The 25,186-nt window shown below is 39.4% G+C and overlaps 2 long non-coding RNA genes across 3 annotated transcripts in view; one reads left to right on the top strand and one right to left on the bottom strand.

Annotated features, from left to right (window-relative positions):
* Positions 1 to 99: 99 nt before the first annotated feature.
* Positions 100 to 20,083, bottom strand: LOC108428491. 2 transcript variants are annotated; one of them, XR_005131520.1, is made up of 5 exons: positions 19,604 to 20,083; positions 18,009 to 18,292; positions 14,861 to 14,925; positions 12,150 to 12,426; positions 100 to 804 (listed from the first exon to the last, which is right to left on the bottom strand). It is a non-coding gene; the product is annotated as an uncharacterized LOC108428491 (long non-coding RNA). The 2 variants fall into 2 exon arrangements; XR_001857933.2 differs by having other exon boundaries at positions 18,009 to 18,178; positions 19,604 to 20,079.
* LOC108428492 overlaps positions 10,288 to 25,186 on the top strand; it is a 29,268-nt gene continuing 14,369 nt past the window's right edge. The window contains exon 1 of the long non-coding RNA XR_001857935.2: positions 10,288 to 10,407. This is a non-coding gene — a long non-coding RNA (uncharacterized LOC108428492). The remainder of the gene's footprint in view (positions 10,408 to 25,186) is intronic.

The raw sequence follows: 25,186 nt of genomic DNA, 5'->3' as shown, positions 1-25,186 counted from the left end.
TTTGCGCAGCACTGCAGGACAAATGATGCTACAACTGTTGCACGTGAGCTCCCTGAAATTCTAAACTGGCCCTGGAAATAAACAATCAGCTCTTAAATGTCAATTTCATATTGCACAAGTTTATTGATTCCATTTCATACATGGATGAGTAAAGTACAAAGAATGAATCACGTTGCTGAACAGAAGGCCTGGAGAAGTTTCAGCTCCTTGTTTCAGTATTTAACACATGTGCCAGAATAATAACCTGATTATTAAGCAAAGAGCACCATTTCCTGTAGGAGTGAGATATCTCTCAGTGGAAGGACGAGTTTTAATGGATATAATGTTCATCATGGAAGGGCGTAGATTTCATTTAGTCACAGAGACATTAAAAGCACATTTAAAACAGCGGAACAGAAATGACTTGCACATTCATTAACACTGTACAGTATTGTCTATTAATAGATGCACTCTACTCTTTCATTGTAAACAGTTCACACATTAAGGCACATTCTCATCATCAGGATTCTGCACAGTCTGAAAAGACCTTAAAACACTTGGCCTTTGTTAAAACAATATGCAGTATACAAATATTACATATACTGTTTTATACAGAGTCTCATTCCATTTAAGTACAAGGACTTTAATTTTTTTAGATTTTTATGCGAATCCTCTAAATTGTGCAAATTGATTTGATTGTCCATTATGTGTTAGCCAGGATGAGTCATCAGATATCAGGTTTTAGTGGTCAATCCATTGGTCTCCAAAGTTAAAACTGTGGAAGATGATGTCATGGACAACCAATCAGATGGGGGGGTCATCATCCTGGTAGAAAGAAAAAGAAAAAAAAGGCACTGTTAATATGGTATATTATGGCACAACCTACAAAGACAGTTCACAATCCACTATGTTATTAGCTCAAGTTCCCTTTCTAGTAAACATTAGCCAGGCTTCCATCCAGTTAAATTTCTGTAAGTAACTGAAATACCAAAAATAATTACACAAAAGAGGCTCCATCAGCTCCACACAAGAAAATGTAACTGTCTGTTGAGTAAGAATCCTGAATTCACAGATACATTTTTTTTGTTGAGCTACTTCTTGATGCTCTTCTGTTTACGGCTCTATGTTCCAGCACAATAGCATGAAATCAGAATGCACTGGCAAGCATGGTGGCTCAATCAATGACTGTTACTCAACAACAGTGTTTGTTTATTACATGATATCACAGATTTTTTTATCTTCTGGGTAAAAACGTCATATTTGGCAAATGTGAAACATGTAATGTAGCTGCTGAATAATAACTTGTAGGATTAATAGTGCATGCATGCATTAATACTGAATAGTACAAATATTAAGGGGTTAATTCTGCACTTCTGAGTGATGACACTGCACTCTTTTTTTCACTGGTTCTAGATTCACTGAGTGTCTTTAAGAAAAGGCTTACAATAATAAGAAATGCTTGCTGAAGTGGAGAGAAGAACATGCATTACATGACCTGCAAGACTTAAGTTCCAGTCTTATCATGAAGTATACAGCCTGTACACTGGAACTGTGATGCTTGATCAATTTTTTCCGATTTCTTTGCTAAAGTAATGTTGACACTGTGTGTTGACTGTGGTAAATTTGAGAATATAACACAAAAATGTGACGTCATGGTATATTTAGGCAATTTCATAAATCTGCAAGCATTAAAGTTTAATGTGTACTGGAACTTAAACATATTGCAAACAATGTGTTTTGAAAAAGAATTTGGTATACACAGGCGCTATACCCAGTTGAGAAGTAACTTCAAGTTGCATTAGATAGTTTCAATCAAGGGTAGACATTGTCTGGTGGCCACAACGTTTCACATTTTGGTCACCCTCTCAGGCAAAACCTGGAGCCAGAACTATTAGCAACATATCATGTTTTGTCAGAATTTACAAACTGTAACGTTAATGGTTCCACTGAAAAAGTTCACATGATGGCAAGCCTGTTGATAGCCTGCCACGATGGCTACAAAGGGTTCTGTATGGTACCAAAAAAGATTCTTTGGCTTTTATCAGTATTGGAACCTTTTTGGTGCTACATAGAATACTTTTCAAAACCGGTTCTATATAGAACCATCTATAACACATTCTCCATCAGTCTGAAGAACCACTTTATGATGCAAACAACCCTTTAATCATGCAAATGGCTCTTTGAGTGTTCATGGTTTTATATAGAACCATCTTTTTAAAGAGCGTACATTAGTAAAACATGGCTTTGCTGTCAGCAGCAATGCCGATTGCGAAGAATAATCAGATGCTGAAGACTATGGCAAAAATTTGAAAGCTGAGTGTAAGAAAGAATTTGCTGGAGAAGGATTTGAGTTTCTGATGTTCTGACATTCTGTCAAGTATATTATCATTACCCATGGCAGGTAGATCTTTTTGTTTTGAAAACACAATATTCAAAATGCAGGTCAGCAGGATTGAATGACAAAACTCTTCAGATTGGTTAATTAGTTGAAAGATGATGCTTCCTTAACATTACTACCTACCTACCTACCTACATGACATGTATACTGTCATGTACAGTGAAAAAGAAAATGGAGTAGGCATGACAGAACATCTGTGTGCCTTTGTACTGAAGCATGCTTAATAAGTGTAAATGTATATACAATAAACATGTTTCTGTAATTCTGGCCACAGATTCTTAATTTTAGCTGTAATATTAATTAGCAGGGTGGCCTGAATGCCTAGTGCACATTTTTATATCTATCTCTCCTTGATTTTTAATACTGTCTAATACGAATTGATGCAATTTATAAAAATGTAAAATGACATACATTCATAACTACAGCAGCTATATCCATGTCTTATTTGTTTATCACAAATGTATTTTCCTTCCTGTCCACTTTGTAAACTCCTAAAAATTACCCCACACCTCATCATGCTTCAAATTTGTTCACAAGTACTGTGTAGTGGTGCCATTACCAATTTTACCAAATTATATGTAGAGAGGCTTCTGGACAATTTAATCCCTCCAGGAGACTTGGCAAGACCCCTTTCTCTGTTAATTTTCACCCTCTCCCTCATTCAAGCACCCTCTCTCTTTCTCTGCCTCCACAATGTGGGGTTTCTTTCTTTTCCTTTTTTATGTTCCCTCATATCGTTTTTTTTTCTGCCCAGCTCCCACCCCCAAGCCCCTCAGACAGCATGCAGCTTATGCAAATCATTGGCCTTTTATTCTCAATACTCGTCCTCTGACTTGAATGAGACCTCAAGAAAACACACACACACACACACACACACACACACACACACACACACACACACACACACAGGCACACACACGCACGCACGCACAAAACACTAGCCCTTTCTTTCTGAAGAACATTTTCGCAAGCTACTGTACATGCACACCTAGCTAGCTTTGGGTGCTAACATTAATCTGTTACAGTACTGAAGAATCAACAACTCCCACTGTAAATACTCACAAGCTGAATGGAGAGCGAGATTGTTCAAATACACCACAATGCCATTATGTTAATGCCCCTATTAGTCTGCTATGCTGATCAGGAGTAAAATATTCATAATATCAATGTTCAATATCAATTAAAGGATTTCCGTAGAACTACAGTAGCAAACCAAGTACTATTGAGGAACCTATTTTGAAAGTCCAGAGAAAAGAAGGTAAAAGACTATTTTTCACCAAAAGCTGATCAGACACATTGTTCTTTCAGAAGAGTAAACTTGCATGGTCAGGGTGGGTGGTGGGTAGTGGGGGGGGGGGGGGGGGGGGGGGCGATGCTGAGAGGATGGAGGTAGACTAGACACTTAAGGAAGGGAGGGGGCTGTTTACCAAAGTCACTGAGAGAGAATGGGAGGGCCTGATGAATATAAAGTGCTCGTTGCAAGCTGACATTCCCAGGCTCTAAAATGCACACACACATAGTGTGGTTCTGTCCAGCTGCTAGGGGTAGAGTGTATGTGTATGCATGTGTGTGTGTGTGTGTCTGTGTGTGAGTGTGTGTGTGTGTGTGTATGTGTGGAGGTGGGTAGGGTGGCGGGGGCGCACTGATCTGACTTCCCTCAGACACTCTGACAGGCCAGCCTTTTCACCAGTGCATTACTGGGCCAGGCAGCCCCCTCTCCCTTAGCAACTGCACAGAGTTGGAGGGTTGGTGTGGGGAGGGGGTTGCTGTGGGGTTAACGGGGGGAGTAAGTTCACAGAATTGGATGAAGAAGTACCCAGTCTTGTCTGCCTTGACTAGACATCCCTCCAAGGCACTGAACTTGAACTTGACTCTAATGCTGACATCATATTGAAATAGTTGTATTCATTTGCATATTATTATTAGAGGGTTTCAGGCTTCATTGTGTCTCATTGTATCTGATGGGAACCGATTTCTAAAGTTCTTCTAACCAGTTTTTGGTAACGATGGGAACAGAAAAACAACCAGGATATTCTTCTTTGCTATTCAGTAACTATAGCACAGCATGAAAATCAGTTTGGCCGTATTTTCTATATTAATTGCTGAATCTGTTGCAAATTCTAAGTCTATTTTAATTCATTCCCTGGTTTTAACAGTCTTTTTCTCTTCCCCTGCTCTCATAGCCTCACATAATGTGGTAATTGATGTTCAATTTAGCACCTGCTTTCAGAATCTGGGCAGGATTTAGCGGTCAACTCTAGTTTTTATAGCTATATCACTATGTAACACAGCAGAACTTCTCAATCAGCCTCTAGCCAGATGGCTCAAACATCCACCTTATAGGACCTATTAACATGATCATGTACAGAAAATAAAATTTTCTTTAACAGTGCAAAAAAAGCTTTGACAAGATGTGTTAGCACAGGCAAAAAGGATCTTACATAAATGCAGATCTTTTGCAGTGTTATTAATACCATAGCAAGGTGAATTTCAAGTGAATTTATATGTGAATTAGTTTACGTTAAGTGGACTTGCCACTTAGCACTTCATTACCTTATTGTGCCATCTGGCTATAGACAATATAAACTATGGCTAAAAATGCTATATAGCATATTAAGGCCATAGCAAGATTTTAGTTCTTATGACCATATCACATTTGCTCTGCTGTAGCTTTAATGCAATTTTTTGACATACTCTATATATGTCTATTGTAGTAAATACACAATGTTCTGCATCTCTAAAACCATGACAGCTGCATGTATATAGTGATCAGGGAGAATGACCATTCAAAACAGAAGAAGAGTCTGATCCTTCATCAGCACCTTTCCTGTTGCCTCTGCTGAGTGAGGTCCTTTTTGCTGCCTGTTATCTGCTCAGCCAGAGTCATGCTCAGGAATCCCCGTCCCAGGCTTTTCATGGCCAATCAGCCAGGGAGGGGGCAGAGAAAGGAGGGGGAAGTCATTTCAAAGCTCCCCTGTAGTCGATACAAAGCTGAGAGCAACTCTTCTTGGGATAATCGCATTTATCCCAAGATTAAGACAGGATCGGCAGCTGAGGTAGTCACATTGGAGAAAAAGGGAATTTTACTGTAAAAAATACAAGCCTCATCGACCCATTTATGATGGGAACACATTTTAACACAATTTCACTGCAGTGTGCAACTTGTGCCTTAACTATTCTGCTATCTGTATCTACTAAGAACATGACAACTTACTTGAATACTTTAGTCCTGAATCATACAGCAGATATCAAGCACAGATGCATAAGTGTAGAAATGCAGATTTCAGCTAAAGGCCTCACACTCCCTGCATGTATGCTGTAATCCACAGAAGCATATTAACCAACATCTGTAAAAATAGTGGTGTGATAAAGGGTTCTTTGGAGCAGTGCCACAGACGAGCCATATTGTTCCCCTAAGTAACCTTTCGACTCATGGTTCTTCACAGATCCATGTTTATAAGTGAAATATGTGAGCATCAGGAACCTTTTTAAAGGTTAAAGAATCTCCACATAATGTAAAAATGAAAGGTATTCCCTGAAACCATGTTGTCACCATTGGAACAAAAACTCAAACCCCCAAAATGGCAATCTTACAAGAGAATGGAAAACATTTTGAACTAATAAGTTACTAAAGTAATTTCTAATGGTATGTTAATCCTGACATTTTAGTTTTCAAACTGTGCAATGACAAAAATTGAAATGCAAGATTCGAATTATATGTTCAAACCAAGAACAATTTAGGAAACATCACTTTAAACACATAAAATTACAACTGCACCATATACTGAACCTTCATGATACAAAACATGAAGGATCACATGAACAGGGGGTCTGAAAACACTGTTAGTATGCCAGACAAATATTCCCAGATAGTCGACTCCCATAGGCCTTTGCTATTAGCATGCCAGCTGCAGCATCTGCCACATGGGGCCACAGGCAGAGCCAGACAGTACGGCCCCTCCCCCACTCTAAACACATCACCCATCAACTCCACACCACACGCATGCTGGACCCAAAGCGCCACGCCGCACATGCTGGCCCCGGCCTATTTCTCTGACCACAGCTTCTTACAGGTGACCTTATCTAATAGGGAGTCAACAGGGAGCAAAAAACACAGGTGTTTATGCAGTCAGCTTTAATGTTTGGAGTGTTCCCTTTCTTTTTTCTAGCCTCTAGCCTCTCAGTGTGTTGTTCTGTCTTCCCTTCTTCCAGCCTTTTTTCCCTAACATAAATTATCCCCCTCCAGTTTTTGTCCTCGATTCTTCATTGTTTTCCTATGAAATACTGTCTCGGCCCCTGGCGTAAACTTTCGCTCCCTTTCTCTCTGCTTTTCTGTATCGCCACCTCCATTTTCCTGGGTAATATATTGTAATGGAGCTTTAATTAATTGCTCACCCAACTGCTGTGCCCTAGCAGAAGGGGGAAGAGAGAGAAAGAGAGAGAGAGAGAGAGAGAGAGAGAGAGACAAACTGTGCATCCAGGACCGCACCGTTAATTTTTCTGAGCTGGATCTCAACACGAATGATTAGGATTTCTGTATGTTTTGGCACACATGTTGTGCACAACATTGCAAGTCTCTATCTAATTTGGTACGTGACAGTTAATGCCAGTTGCTGTTTACATCGTGTTCTGTGTGCTGTGGAATGGAGATATAAATATTGGACGCTTCTACATGCAAGACATAGCATACACTGCATATATGCTATGAAAGTTATGAAAAACAGAACAAATTCTTCATGCATCACTCATGTTGATTAGCATTCAGTGCACTGTTATTTACAGTGCACATGCAGATGGTTGTGAAAGCCCTCCTGCTTATACACATCACATCCACAAATGCATGCAGCAGCACGGGTACCAAAAAGCACCCACTCACTCATCTACACACAGGCAAAAATGAAAATGGGCTCGTTTTTTTCCACCAGTCTGTTGGTTTGGGTGCTAATTTTGGCATGTGGCTCCATCTGGGCCTCAGCATCATTCCCAGTCTGGTGCCCCCTCTGTCTTTTGCGCCCCATCCACGGTGACAATGGTGGGAAAAAGGGGGACCGTAGCCTCATCAAGAGTACCCCTCACAATGCCGCCATTGTAGAGCAGAGAGGGCGATCAGAATAATAATGCAGCACCGTCCAACTGTTTACCAACATGCAGCCTACAGCTGCACATTTCACCCCAGAAATTTCTGTACCAACCTTCTACAGTCCTATGAGGAGGTTAAGGGATGTTTACTACACAGGCAGGAGAGCAAGGATATGTATTGGTCAGAATTTGTGGCCAGAGCACACAAGGTCAGAAGAATGCCAAACCTTGACAAAAACACAAGGTTTTGCCTGAATTTTCTACAATATTAGTACCAGCAATTCAACTCACACCAATGCATCTACATTTAAATCTAATAAATCTAATATTTCTGCATAACACAATTCACCAGTAAATATACCAATATGTGTCTAAATTAGTTAATATAGCAGTTTTATTTGGGTGAAACAATGCAGTTGAAACCAAAACCTTAACTTATTTTGTTATAAATGCATGCATTTTTAAACATAGCTTACTAATCTGTTCAATTACATATACAATATTGTGCAAAGTCAGAGACCAGCCTTCATTTATTTCATTTACAGTCAGAATAGCCATTAATTCTTAATTTCTCAGGAGACATTACTGAGATGATCTGATATAATACAATAAACCTTGCATAAAGGAGACACAGAAGTCACAGTGTAAAAGCAGCACCTTTCAAAGCTGGAGATAGATCAAAAATGACTTAAATAGAGATGATGGGACTCCTACAACTGTGCAAAACCTGGTAGACCAACAAAAATGTCCTCATCAAATAAACTTAAGAAAGAAGAGAAAATCAAGCTGCTTCAGATCTGAAAAAAAATCCACAGGTGTTTCTGCCCATCCTTCCACTGTGAGAAGACAACTCAGCGCTATGAGTCTGAAAGGATGTGTAGCTGTTAAGAAGCCTCACTGAGAAAAGGAGAAAGAAAAATATGCAAATAAAACAAAAAAGACTAATCAGTGCAGAGTCCAGAGCTCAGCATCACTGAATGTATTTGGGAATACTTGGATTATGAGAATGCAACCAAACTCTAAGATAAAACTTTGTGGGAGAGTTGTGGGAAAATCCCTGCAGGAGTCGTTGAAAAAACTGAAAGCAAGTCTCTTTAATAAGCTGCTATAAGAGCAAAGTGTGGACACACTAAATACTGAATAAATCATACTCAGATGTTGAGGCTTTTGTACAATTTTATGCCCCTGCTTTTTTCCACGATAGTGAAAACTGAATAACTTGTATTTAATGGCCGCTCTGACTGGAAATTCAATTAAAAGGGTGGTCCCCATTCAGCACAAAACAGGCATATTCCACTGTGCAACTTAACCTTATAGTAGTAGCCTTATAGTAGTCAGTGGTCAGATTAATGATGAATAAACATATATTTTAATATATAACCATATATTACAAGATTACATGTCTTCATATAAAATGCACAGCTTTTCATTCAAAATATTAATGAAAAAGGCAAGTGTGTGGTTTGTGTAGTGTCCCAAAACAATGAGTGGTGATTGTACTGATTCTGTATTGTCTATTATGTGTCAAAAAAAACACCATCAACCACAGGACGTAGATACATTCCACGCTGCTGAAAAACACAGCAGCCGTTAGCATTAAAGCACAACAACAATGCTCATTTCAAATCTCCATTTGCATATTGGAAACTGGAAAAATCTGGTACAGGATTGGCACTGTGCCAAGTAGCATAATTAACACTTTTTTGCCAACGCTCTGCAGCAGCCACATTATGCACTGACAAACATCCACTCCCCCTGCCAGAGTTCTTATTCACACACACACACACACACACACACACACAAACACACATACACACACTCACACTTTCTCGCTCTGACTCGGTCCCAGATACACAAAATTTTTTTTATGCTATTTCATACATACACCATTCCATACTGCTGTACACTAAAACAGCACAATCTCTTTACATTGGTTTCTATACTATACTATGATTGCATTTGAGAGGCAGTAAAGGATTTTTTTTTTTTGCATAAAGCACAGAGAAATGCAAAGCAGGACTGAAACCCCTCCCCCTCTCAGATGGAGATGCACTGCCTAATTAGAAAACAGCTATTAAAGGCACAGCTCTCTCATTTCAGCGTGCTGTTTCTGTCTGAACACAAATAGTGTGGCAAATAACACCGAACCACATCGAAATCCTGGAGGATACTGTATCTATATTTGTACATACATACAAGTAATTTCATCAAATAATTGAATCTTTCTGCAGTATTTTTTAGGTAGGGATTTTATGTTGAATAGTCCATGTGGTCACCTTAATCCTGTAATACATAAAGACCTAAACTGATTTCAATAGACTGCTCTCAGGTGTAATATAGAATATTCGGCTAGACCTTGTAAGCATTTCCAGCCACTGTAAATACACTACAGCCTGTCCACATACAATAAACAACATACAATTTTAACAAAAGCAGGTCATCTAGCTTGTTTATTCATAAATGCATATGAATAAGTGTATCATTATTACTCCAAAAAAGGAGCAACATTAATGTACACAGTATATATGGTGGCAAATTTCAGCTAAACCTTGTCCGAATGGCCTCGGCTGCACTAAAGTGCTCCTGTGCCTTTAATTGGGGGCTCGCTCCTCTCTGCTCGTTCCTATGCAATTATGTTAATATGGGGATCTGCTCCTTTTTCATTAACAGGCAGCGGTTGCATCATTGTTTCCTTTATTTTTAAGCCTCTGCGTCGTGTAGCAAGCAGCGCTGAACCTATGCTTATGCTTTTTTTTCTCTCCGGCTGGCTCGATATTGGCACACCTCTGAGGAAACTGAGACAAAAAAATATTATGGCCGTTTTTTTTTTCCATTTGCATACTCATTTGAATGGGCTGCTCGTACGTAGATTAGCAGAAAGGTTGGTCGCTGATTGCCGTGCTTTCTTGGGAATACTGAGATCATATTAGACACACAAGGTCCAGCGTGCAGTAAGTATGCAAATATAAATATATGTCTTTTTCCCTTCAGGTAGACGATATTTGAATGGCTTTAAATATTCAAAAGGTGACGCATGCTTTTGATCATTCATCATTGCATTGATCCTATCTGGTTCGTTTTCGTAATGTCCGTTTTGCTTAAAAGTCACAATCCAGTCAATTTGTCATCATGAAATAAATGCTCTTCGGGATGGTTCCCTGCCCAGCCCCAGCATTTAGAGCATTAAAACAGACAAATGGTAATGTTTGCATACCATCAGCAATCGACGTGAGGACAGCTGTGACCTTCTAATGCCACATAGCATGATACTGCTATTCCATCTGAGTGACAAAACATGCAGAGGCCTCTCCCTTTTTCCTCATTGCTTGGCAAACGGAGCCAAATTGAGCTCCTAGCTGTATATACTGCACCACTTCTACTGAGGCCACTTACAGTATGTGCAAAGAGTTTGCAATTCCATGCTTTTAAGGCCCTGGCAGCGGCCTTGAACCCCTTTCTTAAGCATATGTGCTACTCAGTGTGAGCACCTGCATGGAGCCTATTGGCAAGGAGGACAAACAAATCCTACTCAATAATGAAGCAGAGAGCACTTCAGCATGGGCTGACTTTGGTTCACTGGTCAAGAGGATATCAAACTATATCATTGCACTGACATAATGCTATGAGTGAAGTAGTTATCTCTTCACTTTTTGGAGAGCCTACTACTATTTTCAACAAAAAAGAAAGTCTTCTCAGTGAAGTGATGCTTAACTGATCATTTAAAAAGCGTCTATTTTTTTAAACACATTTCACCTTTCCTGGTTTTTATGCCTCAAAGTAGGACAATTATGAATATGCTTAATCATGGAAACGTGACTTGTGTAAGATTAAGATAATAGCACATACTCAAAACGTCACTTTCATTTCATCACAAATGACTAAATAAGGAGGCTGAATTTCCGTTCATAAGTCATTACATTACATGGTGTGTGCAGATGTGCATGTGTGTTACTTGTAAGGGCCCACATCCTACATCTTTTATTACGTCCACTTATGATATTTGTGTGGGTTCATATACCAACAACAGTCCAAATTAATTTTAATATACCCATTTTATTGCTTGGAATTAAATTAATTGCTGCGTCTTATGTAAATAATCTCTGGTCTGACTGAGACTAAATCAAGAAGCAGTCCAGGATTCAACACTCCTTACAACTTCAGTGTGAGTGGGTGTGGTTAAATATGCAAAGGAGCTATTTTTGACATGACCAAAAAATGCAAAAACAGTCTGTTTTTGCACTTTAGTTTTGATATATGGACGATGATTACACACTCATCAAACTCCTTGATTTTTAAAAAAGGGTTTTTTTCCGTGATATGGGCCCTGTTTTTATATCTAAACAATCTTACTTTTAAACAATCTTAAACAATCTTAATTTAAACAGTTATTTTTTGACTGTTAGTGGCTTTCGTATACAGCAAATTTGATATGTGCTTCAAACAAAAGGTGCACCAACAGCAGCAGGAAAAAACAATGGCTAATACACTGAAGCTCTGCAGCATGGTGAAAGGAATATGCATTGAGCTTTTGTCCGTTCATTTTTTTTTTTTTTTTTGCATTTGGAATGACCTACCGGGGTAATTGGCGAGATCAGCATGGCTGATGGAGAGATGAAAGCGAGCTCAAAGCTTTTCTGTGAACTAGGAATAATGGCCAATGCTGGGTCTAATAGAGGCAATGATGCAAACCTACCTCATGCCAACACAGCCATTTTAGGAAGCAGGCAGCCAGCTTCTCCATCAAGATGGCTTCCTCACACACAAACCCCTCGTTCTGGGCTCCAATCTTCAGCATCTGGGGGGAGTAGGGGGTAGGAGGGGGTGGTCCGTGGCAACTGGCAGCAGCCTCTTTGTCCCCACTGGCACACAAGCTGCAGCCTCTTGCTTGTCGTTTTTTTTTCCTTCCCGGTCCCCTCTCTGGGGGCACACATGGCACTAAACGCTTCCGTTGATGGTGGGAGGGGAGGGGGCTAGTGAAAGGAGGATGAGAGTTGACCATTATTTTCTATTCTTTCATTTGGGTGGTTGTGCCATTTTTTTTTCCTGTCGTGCTCCATCAAGACAGTGTGAATGGCCTGGCAGTCACTATGGGGGGAAACAAGAAAGTAAAGCACAATAAAAAAAGCCCCCTTTTATCACCGCCAAAAGCGGATGTCATGGCAACTACCGTATAATCTGTCTTTAGAGAGAAAAAAAATCAAGGAACAAAATAACTGTAATTCCTTTGTATTCTATGCAAAGCAACTTCACCATAAAGAACTTGACGATTGCTCAGCTTCACCATTTCTTCTTCAATAAAGCTTCTTTGAAGCTCTCCTAAATGGATTGTATGTTGTTAACACTAAATGTAGTAATGTGGATTGTGCAACCCCCCCAGCTTTTTGAATTCTCCTAGCGAGTTGTGTGGTTGACGTGGCAGTCGCAGCACAGGTGTACTGAATCAGCTTCACGATCAATTGCTGTCCACCCATAATTTCATCGCACGAGCCTTATTTGATTTAGCTGGGTAACCAGTTTAGCTGGAAAAGATCATTGTTAATGAATGATGACAAAATTTCTTTGCACACATTAATTTTACATAACAGTAATATGTAACGTGATAGTGACCCATACGTTTTTATCATTACTAAGACGGAGACAGACATATAATTTCCTCTCTCTGATCATTTATCGCACTGAACCCCCCCAACCATCCCTTACGGCCTAATGTCCTGGAGTCATTCTGACTGCGTATTCTGAAGCATGCCAAAAGACATTCAGATTCTGTCTCAATCTCTTTGGTCTTATCTATGATTCATACCAGATATATTTTGTGGCTTTAACGTGGCATCATTGAGTACTGCGCATTAGCTTTAGTTCCACATCATCGATGAATGTGGCGAGTGCACTTTTTGATAGATGATAATACCTAAACCTATGCATTTAATGCAAAACACAAAATACCATGTTATGCAATATTTTGTGCAATAATCATTGGCATGGAATTAGAACAGATGGTCTTTTCGACTGTGACCTCTATGTTTCAGTAAGCCAGTCAAATCTCTGAGCGCCAAGGCAGCATGGGAAAGTGATTTTTTTTTGGAAAAGCATGGGAATCTGGCAGTGCTGCTTATGTTGACATGAAGTGTCAGAGGATCTGTGAATGTCAGTGTTCAGGTGAAGGGCGGGTCAGAAAGCGGCAGCAGATACACACACACACTTGTTTTTGTACCATATCAGAACAAGGGCCCATATGAAATATATATAGGTATCTATATGTAATGTAAAATGCAAAGTGCATTATATATATATATATATATATATATATATATATATACACTTTGTATTAATATATATATATATATATATATATATATATATATATATATACACTTTGTATAAAAATGTCCTATATGAATAACATACTTATATGTATGTAAGCATCTATAAGAAACTATATATATATATATATATATATATATATATATATATATATATATATATATATATATGTGTGTGTGTGTGTGTGTGTGAGTGAGAGTGTGTGTGAAAATAACATATAATAATATGTCCCAAATGTCCTATGCATATTAGTACCTATTAATACCTATAGATAACAACAATATCCCATTTTATATATAAATGTAAACATGTGTAATGATAATATGTATATATGCATCTATACATATGTCACATACATGCTATTATATATGTAAGCATCTATATGTGATAATAATCAAATGTGCCAAATATAGTATATGTAAATATCAAAATTTCCTGACTCTCTGAATAGCAAACAAGTGGTCAAAAATGAACTATTGCATGTGTAAGGACAGGCTCATTTAGTTGGTCTAAACATTTTTTGTAACCCTTTTTCTCTGGTTTTCCTGCCAAGTCAGAACATTTTGTCCTGAAAACATGCAAAATCAAACCAATACACATACACACACACACACACACACACACACACACACACACGATGCTATGGAACAGATTGACAGGCTTTTAGCAAACAGAATGAATGCCAGCAGGTAAAGATACTGGGACAGATGTGAAAGTTTTACCTTTTTTCCTTTGTATAAATGTCATTTTAGAATAAAAAAATCTGTTTGTAAGGAGCACAAAGCTAAAGCTGGACTGCCTGTGAACCTGCCTGAGCTGCACACAGCCTTGATGTGGGTCAGACTGGCACTAACACAAACCCGTAGCCACACTCGCCATTTTGGCATTTCTGCTGCTTGCTGGAGGAGGCCCTAGTCTTTTGTACGCTGCCATGCTGCCTGGGTGCCCCAGTGAAATGCCTATGGAGTTTTAGACATGTAACTTTTTTTGTGTGTGTAGTGTTTTGTAGCCATACTGCTAGTTAACCACACAACAGCTATCATCTCTATTCGAATACTGCACTGTGGTTGATTCTGTACTTACTGGATGGTATTGTTCCGCTGCACGGTCCTCTGGTCTCTCGCAAAGACACTGCGGTCAGGATGGAGCTGTGGTTTGAGAGACAAACAAAAACATGACTTTACACAACATTCAGGAGCATTTTAAACAAAAAAAAAACACTTTGGTGGAATGAAAAAATGAAAGACTTGTTGAAAACAATCTTATAAATTCATAAATATTAATTTCACTGATATTTAAATAATGTCCATCTGTGATATATTCAACTGACTGTTCTCTTACACATAAGTGAAACACAGCAACCCACAGCTTTGAAGGTATGCCTAATTATTCCTATTTTAGCAGGTCTAAAAAGTACTTGTAGTAACATTTCAGTGCATTCATTACTTCTACAACTGGATATCAGTTTATATCTAAAAGACAATGCTGTTTCTCTCTATTGTGTGGTTAATATGACTAAACACTAACCACTGACCACACAGGCCTCAGCCTCAGCTGCATACAATATCAGTCCCACCACGGAGCCACTGCTTTCTGAGGTACCTTGTTAAAGACTTTTCCAAGCACGAATATACTGCAGTAATCACAAAGGCTATTTTAGATCATTTTAAATTTGTTGCTTTACAGCAATAAAGGCTGGTTTTTGACGTTATGTAAACTTGACAAACGCCTGCACACGTGACTCGTGACTAAAGCATTTAAAACAGCTTTAATACGCAGACAAACCAACACTACAGCGCTTAAGCTACTGTGACGTCACCGTCTTCACTACAGTCAATGCAATTAATGGAATGAAATGCTGATTTTGTAAAATGAATTGCGTCCTGCAATTAGTCCAGGGTGTGGTTTCGCTTCGCCTTAAACACAACGATAAGGCTACACACGGGTGCGCGTGGGTGGGGGACGGAGTGTAGCGCGCGCAAGAGACAATCTAAAACGCTACTGATCCAGCCCTGGGGTCTCTAAGCCCTCTCAACAAGTCTGGGAACAAAACCGGCGCCTCGTGGGAAACACTCGTGCTGGCCATTCACAAGGCTGTGCCAATTAAACCAATCAGAACCAGCTCTGGTCATCCAGGACGGCCAACTATATTTGAGTAACTAGATCAAACTAGATCGCTGGCGCAGACTGACTATGTGCATTCTGTAAGTTCTAAAAGGAACAAGTGCATGATTCCCTAATTAGAACACAAGCTTAATGTTCTAGACTTACACACAATAGCTATGTATAATAAAGTAAAACAAAATAGAAGTTGTAGAAGTTGTCATGTATAATAATAATAATAATAATAATAATAATAATAATAATAATCCGCTGCTAACTACATTTTTTTCAGTGCTTTAAACAACTGCACTTAATCCAGTTAAACAGGCCTAATTATGTTCACTTTATAATGAAATGTGCAGTTGGTCAGTGCTCTTAAAGTCCTGGCGATATCCACTATATGCTCAGAAAAGTATGACATGAATGAACACGATAACGACAAAATATCGTCACATTGCCCATCTAAGCATTCTTAAATTTTACAACAGCTGAGCAATTTAATCATCTTAATGTTCTAGCACAAAGGTTCTCAACTTTCTACATATCAAGGCTCAACTTTCATCACTACGTGAAGGCCCACAGGAAAAAAAAATCTTTTTTTTATTTTAAATATTATTTTTTGGGAAGAATTCAACACTGGAATTTGTGAGTGTCTAAAATGTAAACAGAATCTTGTCAAATTAAGTGGAATTTTCTACAACTCATTTCGTTTCTCGCGAGTGAACAGCTGAGATGCGAGAGCTGTATTTGACGCTTTTGTGCGCCGCTGCTGCACTAAAAGTCTTTTTATCCTTAAATGATTATATCACTGAATTTGAGACAAAGTGCCGTCACCGGTCCACGGCGGACTGGTTCTCTTCAGTTTTGGCCTGAGGACCAGCAAAGGCCCATTTGTGGTCCGCGGCCCCCTCGGTTGGGAAACCTTACGCATTCTAGAATCTACACCAGCTGGGTGTTCTAGAATTACACACTACGTTCTAGCTAGAACACAAGCAAGCTTAGTGTGCTGGAGAGCAGCCGGACTCCTGTACTGAGGATCCCTGTAGGCCTGATCGCTGATCGCTGAGCGCGAATCAGGCTCTAATCCGCGCCGCTGGCTCAGAGAGAGAGAGAGAGAGAGAGAGAGAGAGAGAGAGAGAGAGAGAGAGAGAGAGAGAGGGGTCCGAGTCTGGAATTCTGCTCCAAATGCAGCAGCTGCCTATTGGGTTCTGTGCTACAGTGGCAATTAGTGAGCAGAAGAGAAGCGAGGCTGACTCGAGCAGGTGTGTTTCGAGTTTGGAGACTTTGGACCACAAATTATAAATGTACTTCAGAAAATGTATCACAATAATTCCAGGCGCAGTGATTTGTCAGTTCTCTGCTGCTAAAGGCTTCATTTAACACAGGATCGTAGCGCTCTGTGCTGCACGCTCTCTCTCTCTCTCTCTCTCTCTCTCTCTCTCTCTCTCTCTGTGCTCGTGAGTGTAAAAAAGTTGGGGCCGAGACCATTAATAATCATTATCAATATAAGTTTGGAAAAAATAAAGCATTGTTTACATGTTTTTTTACAATATTAAACCAATCTATTTGATATTATAACATAAACACTATTATTAACCGATCCATGCAATTCTAGAACTGAATGCACGAGCTAAGCATTAGGGGTGGGCGATATTGGCAAAATATTGTATCACGATACGTTTAGACTAATTATATAATAATTACGTGTATATAATAATTGTGTACTAATTGTGTCTTACTGTGGCAAGGCATTCGCTCTATTTACTTTCTGTCTTCTCTAATTTTCTTTTCATGTCTATCCTTTTAAAAGCTCAAGCGTTCGATACATCAATTTAAACAATAATTTATATATATATATATATATATATATACATATATATGGGGCTACCAAGGTATAATACTTCCTGTTTAAAAGTGTATATATATATATATATATATATATATATATATATATATATATATATATATATATATATATATATAGCATATGCTATCTGCAGATTAGGCCTCTGAGATGTCAAAAGCAACCTGTATAATCCGAATTAATCTGCACTGATCTGAATTAACGGTCATTTCTCAGCCCTCGCAATTCTCATTATTAAATAGCATCAGAATTGACGCTGCTTACCTTCCAGAGCGTCCCGCGCACGCGCCTCTGTCCTGCAGCAGAGGAGGCCGTTCCTACTTTCGGTTATCTAGCTTTATGATGGCACGTAAACACTCATACAGCTAGATAACCAAAGACAGCAGCAGCCTCCCTTCACAATGCTCTCAGCGTCCAGCAGCTCGCGCACACACCTGACCAACACAGCAGAGGTTAACACATGCAGGAGAGATGGGCTGAGCTGTGCACGTGGGCTCAAGGACCCTCCATCCATCCTCCAAACTTCTTTAAGACACTTTTTTTGTATTCTGAAAACAAAAGTGAGGATAACGGTATATAAAACCTGAACGTTTCGTCCATACTGCCCTCAAAATCATCAAAAATCACCAGTATGAGCTGATTTAGAGCGTTAGTTTTACACTCTGCCACAATTCCCCACAATTTAAAAACAGCGTTGCGTGATCAGGTCAGTGCTGTATCTGAGGCTCTGTTAGGCCCTCATAAACACAACACTTAGAAAATATCTGCATAATATTTTAAACATGATCAATTTTAGTTCGTACTTATCACGCGTCACGCTTTAGTAAGAAAGAGCAAACCTCGGTACATGATCCTTTCTCTTTTTTAAAATTAAAATAGCAATACCAAATAAGTAAAATAAAGTACACAATTTATATATTTTTATGTAAGTAATCAGTAATAAAACAACTGAAATAACAAAAGCAAAACAACAAATAAAAAGAAGCAAAATCTAACAAAAGGCTGCAGGTTGTCTGGCCACGTGACGTCATTGCGTCTAATTGGTCTACCTGTTGTGCCTACGCGTACGGCACGTGACTCTTATTAACGCAATTTGAAACTTATAACAGATATGTACACGCAGTAAATAGAGAGCATACAAGCCCATCTCACCTGTTCACATCAGGATTCTGCGCCAAATCCAGACATTTACAATGTGCGGCTTCTACCTTTGGTTTTTGCTTAAAAGACTTCTTAGATTTGTGCTAAAGAGCTAAAATAATGACTCTGAACTGGAAACTTTCTACTTAAGTATTTTGTTAGCCGTATAAAGGCCTGTTCCGCTCGTGCTTTGAGTCCATCGAAACATTTCCAGTGTTATATCAGACTAATGGCTTTAAATACACACATCTTTGTTCCAGTGCAAATAATCGATATAGCTGAGAAGTGCAAAGCTAATTCAATTACTTACCCACCAGCTAATTTATGATGAGCCTGATATCCATCAATTGCTGATAATATCAGCACTCCGTCTGGCCTTGTGTGTTACATAGTCAGTGATATAAGCGAGTGCTGACATGCACAGCTCAGAACGCACAGACAAATGTCCAGAATGGAACAACCATAGTTTAGCATTGACGCCTATGTTGCTGAATCAACGCCTGCAGTGTTGAATTAAAACCTACAGTGACGGATTAACACGTATGTTGTCTGTGTGAGTCCAGCTGGACCCTAAAGAAACAGTGCAAAAGTGAATTTAACTCTAAGTGTTAATCCAGCGCCGTAACTTTACAACTTCAGAAATTTTATGAGCGACTAGAGAGAGAGAAGAAGTCGTGACAGTGAAAGACGACGAATGACAACAGCTATAAAATTCTTACTTTTTATGATGTCCTCCGCGCTCTTCTGTGTCATGGACAGACCGAGACAGACCGAGACTGAGCTGAGAGGCGTTCAGGCGGCACATTTCGAGGCTCCGTGTTTGAGACGGTGAAGATTTCAACGCTGTTCAACTCTTAATCAACACAGACAGGCAAAAAAACACCACCGCCACCACCTTCATCATCATCATCATCATCATTATCACCGTCAGCATCCTTTCCCTCTCCGGAGCTTTTTCGAGCCTTTTTTTTACAGATCCAGCGTGCAGACGCTGCCAGTTTATTTCCAACTCGGGTTATTCGTGACAAAAACAGAGCACCTCAGTTCGCTTTATCTAAGCTCACTTAACAGTCTACACTCATCCTGTCAGTCCGTCGTCTTCAGGCGCTGGAACATCGGTCCATCCATCCCTCATCCCTCGTCTCTCTCTCTCTCTCTCTCTCTCTCTCTCTCTCCGCCTGTGCTGCTCTCCGGCTTTCACTCTCCAGTTTTGCTCTAATCGCCTCCAGCTCAGTCACTTCTCTCCTGCAGTGACGTCACCGAGGCAGCAGGGCTAGCGAGCGACCAATCCGAGACAAGGAAAAAAACACGCGCGACCAATTAGAGATGGAGCGAGAGAGAGATGCGCACCAATCACAGAGCAAAAGGGGAAAAAAAACAATCACGGAGATGCAGATAGCATGAGAGGACGGAGCGTTCACTCTCTCTCTCTCTCTCTCTCTCTCTATCTATCTATCTTCCCCCACATTGGCATGTAGCTCTACTGTCGCCCAATTAACTAAAACTCAATGATTGCCCAATTGTTATTTCCCACAGACTTCAAAAAAAGGAGATTCCTCAAGGGTTTTCATGTGAATGATTAAATGGTCCTTGCATGGTAAAAAAGTCGTCTTCTATGATGGGAAACATGTTATAAATGGTCCTTAAAGATTCTCCTTAGTGGTTCGAAAAAGCACCAAAAATTGTTCTGCTACTGTAACAAATCATAGAACTATTTTTGTGCTATATACACTCTCAGCAAAGGTGGTTCTATAGAACACAAAAAGAAAAGTTTTTTTCCACTTGTAGCCGTAGTGGAACCCTTTTTGGTTTGAACTAAATACAGCAGATTTTCCATCAGAGAGAAGAACCCTTAAATATGGTCAAAAATGCATTCACATGGTTTTTGTGTTCACGGTTCCATAAAAATCATGGTCTTTACTAAAGACCCCTTGAAGAACGTTTTTCATGGACATTTAAAGAATGATTCTCTTACTAAAGACAATGCTTATATACAGAACAGTGAGAACTCAAGGAACCATATGAATGCAAAATAGTTCAGCTGTTGTTACAAGTCATTTTTTTATGTTACTATATAGCACCAAAAGCAGTAGCACCATAGTACCAAAAAACAGGCTCTATGATTTACTCTCAGCATTTAACAACATTAGTACCTTTTTGGTGCCTCGTGTTTTTGTTAAATAAGCTTTTACAAGAGATTTTTAATGTTACAGTAAGCAATTTAACCATACAAAGAACTACTTACACACACACACACACACACACACACACACACACACACACACACACACACACACACACACACACATACACACGCACATAAACCATTGTCTTTATAAAAGAACCCTCAAAGAACCCAGATAAACTCAGACTATTCCACATGGTCAATCTTTTTCCTTCCACTTGTAGTCTAGAACACCACAGAACTGAACACCCGCTATCACAAAAGTTAAGCTTTCTCACACGCATCTTATACATAGTCTTACCGCCAAGGACGTCTATCAGCCACACTTTTAAAAAGGTTCCTAAATGGTTCTCAGCTTTGTTCTTGGTCCAGGACATTGTGTAATTGGTATAGAACCCATACATTATGTTTACAGATTTTTTCAAAAGAGGTGTCCATTAAAAGCTGCTTTAGAGAACCGAAGTAGTTCTTTTGTGGCATCGCTCCAAATAGAAGAGCAGAGAGCAGAAGTGAAGCCAGAGGAATTTTCGCTTAAGCTGATATATTGAGGTGTAAAATTCCAGTATTATTTATTTCTTTTAATGCCTCTTTTTCTTTTTTGTGATGGAACCACTGAGAACACAAAATTAGCTTTGATAGACTAATAACAATAATGCATATACATTAATTGTAAGAAGGCCTAGGAAGGCATGTACACAATTTACACAGTCACATTCTTAATGTGTTGGTTTTCCAGATCCAAGTAAGTCTAAGCCTAGACTAAAAAGACATTCCAATGGTGAATCGCCATTGGTACTGCAATTTAGTCCAAGACTAGACTTAGTCCATGTCTGGGAAACCTGCCCTGTATTTATTAACAACAATTAGAGATTTGGTTTAGATAAATCTCACACTAATAAACTTTAGCTACATCTACTTAATGTATTAAAAGTGAATCACTGATGTTCTGCCCAACTTTTTGGGTATTTCTTATCATTTTTGACCAAATCTTTTATTATAGCAGTTTTTATTATAGCCATAGAGATTCGCTTTCAATTCTGAAAGAAACCTGCAGGGATATTTCTCCACACCCTGACAATTCAGTCTTAAAAGTTGGTTGCATTTTCTGCTTCTCAGAATCCAAATAATACCCAATACAGAGATGTGGATCTTCTCAGATTTGGAGCAAGAGTGGAGCTTGATTTTCTCTCGACTCTCAAGTATTTATCTGATGAGTTAAGAGTCTCATTTCCCCTACATCCTTTTTTCCCAAATCTTTTCATTGCATTTTTGTAAAGCCAAAATCAAACTGAATTATACAAGTACAACTGTGAAAAGTATGTTTCTAACGCTTCAGCTGTAATCCACCCACAACCCTCAAACCTGTCCCTCCCACTCAAGCTACTTCTGGGGATCTAACGGAAATAAACAAGATATCTAAAAGGATAAGAGTGGTCTGTCAGCTCTTGGATAAAAAAAAATCAGGAATAAAAAACCCTCTTGATTCACACTTAGGACCTGCTATCCTCTTCAGGTGAAATTGAACAGTAATTAATAAAATCCACAATAGGATTTCTGGTCCTGTGAAAGTATTCCAGGGAACGCTTTGGGGAGAATTTAAGCTTTTCAAGCTTGATACATAATAGAACTTTCTGGCTCCACATCCTACATCTTTTAATCATTTTCTGAACTCCAGTTTGGAAACTCCTATTTTTTTCAGTTATTTCTCTTTGACTTTCCTCTTCCTTTGGCAAGTGGATTATCAAATATATAATCCTCTCAAAAGTATCTACTGAAGAATGAATAACTTGTATACAATGCTCATTTTAAAGGGTGGTCTCTGACTTTTGCTCAGTACTGTAATTACAAAGGAACAACCATCATACCAACATGCAAACAATAGACAGACAAGATATCACTGCTGTCAGAAGAAAACCTCATATCTCCATTTTTGACATTTTTCAGTTTTGATATAATTTGAAATTGCGCACTTGCTCTTTACATTGTGTGTAACTTTTATGATGAATAGACCAAAAGAAACATCCCAAAAAAGTCTGGTTGCATTGACTTAGAGTAAAGTTTTTTCCTTCTTCTGTAACATTATCATTTTGGACAACAGCTAATGCCCTTCATACCACCATTACCCACCCACCTTCAGCCAGACCACCAGACTCAAGGGTCCCTCTGTGAAGCATCATTATCACTGATTCAGAGTCATGTACACAGTGATCACGGGTCAAATGCTTTTCTGTGCTAAAAGCATCTTCTGAAACACACAGCACACAGGCCTTTGGTACTAATACTGTGCTACGCACAGAGGAGAAACTTCAATACTTCCTGCAAACTGAATCATAAATAATATCCATCTCGTACTCTTTTTGTGAGTCATGAGGCCTATTAATTTTCATTTTTATACTACATAGACTGCACAAATGGAGGCGTGTAGCCTACAGCATCCAGGAATAATGCACCATAATCAATTTTAGTCAGTCGTCCTCCGGCATTTAGGCTCCAAAGACCGATTTTTCTTTAAATCGCACTGTGCTGTTCACTGCTATCACACTCAAAAAAGATGGTTCTTCAAGGGTTCTTTAGTAAAGGCCATGATTCTATTTAGAACTATGAATTCTGGAGCCATTTCATGCTTAAAACCTTTTTGCATGATGAAATGGTTCTTTAGCCTGATTGAGAATGTGTTGGATATGGTTCTAAATATCGCCTCAAAGGGTTTTTCTACACTCTCAGAAAAAAAGGTACGACACTGTCACTGGGGCAGTACCCCTTTTGTCACTGTGGTGGTACCCTCAGGGGTACATCCCAGTACCTTTATACAGGGAACATAAGTGTACCAGAATCCATTGAAATGATATCGTGTAAACTGTACTGACTCCACACAGCTCACCATGTCTCCAGGCTTTTTATTTTATTGTTCTGATTTAAAACATTTGGTTATGAAAAGGTACAAATATCTACGGTTCCACTAGAAAAAACTCATGTAAGGTACACCACTGGACCTTAAAAACACTGCTGTACTTTTGAGGGTACATTTACATTGTTTGTACCTTGGTAAATGAATCATGTACTTGCATAGCACATTTACTTATAACAGTGTAGGGGCGGCACGGTGGTGCGGTCGGTAGCGCTGTCGCCTCACAGTGAGGAGGGCCTGGGTTAGATTTTCCGGCTGGGTAACTGGGGTCCTCTCTGTGTGGAGTTTGCATGTTCTCCCCGTGTCTGCGTGGGTTTCCTCCAGGTTCTCCGGTTTCCTCCCACTGTCCAAAGACATGCAGTCAGGCCAATTGGACGTGCTAAATTGTCCCTGGGTGTGAGTGACTGTCTGTGTCTGTCTGTCTGCCCTGCAATGGCGACCTGTCCAGGGTGTATCCTGCCTTCCGCCCGATGACCGCTGGGATAGACTCCAGCGACCCTGAGGGAGAAGCGGCTTAGAAAATGGATGGATGGATGGGTTTTTCTATTGTTACAAGCTTGGCATTGTAACAAAAGAAGAACCCTTTTTGGTGCTATGTGGAACCAATGATTTCACCCTGCAAAAACATTTAAGCATGAAATGGTTTTATATAGAATTCAAGGTTCTAAATAGGACCATTACCTTTCCTGAAAAACCTTTGAAGAACTGTTTTTTAAGTGTGATGTTTAGAGAAATGATACAAGTACATGTGCATTCTAGGTAATTGTCTCTTGTGCACACGTCTCAATAAGCTCTACCCAGGTTCTACTGAATTATGGAGCAAAGCACACTTGTTTTTTCTTTTCTTTTTTTTTACGAGAAAGGAATGACACCGAGATTGAGTAGACAGTCGCAGAAGGTCTTGACCCCTGACTTTCTGTTCTTAAGTGCTGTGTTTAAGGGTCCAGCCTTTCCGTTTAGCACAGGTCAGCAGGGTCAAATGAAGGCCTAGTGTAGCTCTTGTGTGTCCGACGTTCTTCAGTCTGGTTAAAGCTGTGCACAAGTTTCTGACTGCAAACCGAACACATATAAAATCTCCAGAAACAGCTCGACTGGACAGTGAATGGAAGCCACTCTTGGAAAATATGTTCTCATTGGTTCTTTGGTAAAGACAAGGGTTCTATACGTAACCATGAACACTCAAAAACTACTTGCATGCTTAAATGGTTC

Source organism: Pygocentrus nattereri, chromosome 15 (genome assembly GCF_015220715.1).
Source record: "Pygocentrus nattereri isolate fPygNat1 chromosome 15, fPygNat1.pri, whole genome shotgun sequence".
NCBI classification, from domain to species: domain Eukaryota; kingdom Metazoa; phylum Chordata; class Actinopteri; order Characiformes; family Serrasalmidae; genus Pygocentrus; species Pygocentrus nattereri.
This window is presented reverse-complemented; position numbering and strand designations above follow the sequence as displayed.